The sequence below is a fragment of the Caenorhabditis remanei genome, chromosome IV (assembly GCF_010183535.1).
Source record: "Caenorhabditis remanei strain PX506 chromosome IV, whole genome shotgun sequence".
NCBI classification, from domain to species: domain Eukaryota; kingdom Metazoa; phylum Nematoda; class Chromadorea; order Rhabditida; family Rhabditidae; genus Caenorhabditis; species Caenorhabditis remanei.
Window position 1 is genome coordinate 23,745,227 of NC_071331.1, and position 2,541 is coordinate 23,747,767.

The following is a 2,541-nucleotide window of genomic DNA, read 5'->3' on the forward strand; positions in this document are numbered from 1 at the left end:
TGGTGGTAAATTTCCCCTACCTATCTACTTGAGATGACTTTAGTGTCACAATTATTTGTCGAAATAATCGATTTCGAACTATTCATTATTGTTTTTACGTTTTTCTTTTCAAATTATTATCTAATAACAATTCATTATAATGAGATTTTGCTGATTTGTTGAACATTACGATATGTGAGCTGCGGAAGTATCGAAATGAAGCAATGGAGTAAACTGTCTGACGTTTTTCTAACTTTTAGTTTATCTGAGTGAATACTCAATTCAACTGAAAACATGCAGAAATTATAACTGTCCTCGTCTATCATGAAGACTTTAAACGTACTGGCACACAAGCATTACATTTTTCTACAAAACTTGTGAATACAAATGCTGAAAACTCCCGAAAGTGACTATCACACAATCGAGAGTTTTTGGGTTGGTAAGGAAAAACAAAACGTTTCCTGAAGCGATCTGTAAAATTATGAGAAGCAATAAAGATTATTATAGAAATATGAGATTTACAATAGATATAAAATTTACTGGATAGTTCATTTAGAATTACATAAACCGACAGTTCTGGACAAAAACTATTGCCCGAAAAAATTAAAACAAATCTAGGAGAACGATTGAATTAGTGGTGAATTGGAGCAGCGATGACCTTAACTGCGTTTCTCTCAGACGAGCGATTTCAGCCTTTCTGTTCTTTCTGATTCCACTTGAAAAGGAATTACATTCCATCGTAGCTAGCAAGGGCGGCACGGCAGATGTTGGCTCTTCCGAATTGCTCATGAAGGTCAACGAGACTTTCTGGGTGTGGATTGCCAGATTCCACGGACAGTATCAGCCATCTTGTATGAGCCAAGGCTGAAAAATGAGAAATTTTCAATATTAACCAGCCAAAGCTAAAGAAAGACACCAGCAACAACTCGTTTCTGATTGAAACGACGACTTTTACTTTTCTTAGTATCGGAGGTCGCCACAATTCTTACCTGCTAAGAGTTCCCGATCCGCCGGTTCGTCTTGAGTTCCTTATTTGACAACATCCTTTAGTAGATCGACTCTCATCCAGTTCCATTTTCACGAGTGAAATCTTCTCCTTGATTCATCGAACGATTTCTGCGAGGATCTGGAACGAAACAAATAAAAAACTAGACAACGGGAATATTAGCATTTCTCACCGAGCCGCATGGAGATGTCGAAGAAGTTGCACTCATTCGGAGGAGCGAGGAGTAATCGCTGAAAATAATTCGTGTTCAAGAAATGAATAAGAGATTATTGAATTGAGAGAAAACGAGATGAGAGCGGCAAAAATCTTCAAAAAATGAGAGAAACAGGCCAAAAGATCAACAAAAATAGGCCGGATATATCAAAGAATAGGCAAAAAAAAACAAAAAATTTTAGGATTCTAGCGGAAAAACAACAGAAATACCTTAAAAATAATAAAATTCTCAAGAAAACTTCCGAAATTCTCTTTAGAAATGAATATTATTACATTATGTTACAGGAAAACTCGGAAAAGTACGAAAAAAAGTGGAAAAATTCTTAAAATTCGAAAAAAAATTCGTTCGAGAATGTTCGAAAGAACCACCGCCTCGTTCCCATGGCCGAACGTTTTCTGCACGCGTTCTCGGCCACTTGTAGATTTACGGGGTCGTGTACTCTTGGAGAACAAGTAGAAAAACAATAAATATTTATCGAATAGTTTGCCTAATTCGGGGTATTTTATCATCGCACTGGGTAACAGCGATGAACCTCGCGAAAGCGCGCTCCGTTGATACGAGAGCCGCGTCGCCTCGAACGGAATAAGCCGCGACGCGGCGGACGGCGCTGGCCGCGATGAAAAAACTCCTTTCCTTCACTAAAACATAATAAAACGGCGTTTCTTTTGAAGAAAAAGTTAAACTTAACTAGAATTACTTTTTCCTGTTTCATTAACAGCCATTTTGAATATATAGGCACTAAAAAATAGGAGAAAGAATTTCAATGAGATTTTATACAAGGAAAATTATGAGAATACTCACAACTGGTGACGTTTACATCAAAAAAACTTTCGAACAGCATCAATTTTATTAAAATAGTAATTAAAAAAACAAAGCAACATAAATATAATAATTTTTATTGCTTCTCATAATTTTACAGATCACTTCAGGAAACGTTTTGTTTTTCGTTACCAACCCAAAAACTCTCGATTGTGTGATAGTCACTTTCTGGAGTTTTCAGCATTGAAATTCAAGTTTTTGTTAAAAAAATGTAACGTTTGTGTGCCAGTACGTTTAAAGTCTTCATGATAGACGGCGACAGTTGCGATTTCTGTTCGTTTTCAGTTGAATTGAAATTTCATCTAGATAAACCAAAACTTCAGAAAACCATCAGACAGTTTACTCCATTGCTTTATTTCGATACTTCCGTAGCTCACAATAGTGGACAAATCATACAGTATTGTTCAACAAATGAGCAAAATCTCATTATAATGTACTGTAATTAGATAAGAATTGGAAAAGGAAAACGTTAAAATAATAATGAATAGTTCAAAATCGATTATTTCGACGAATAATTGTGACA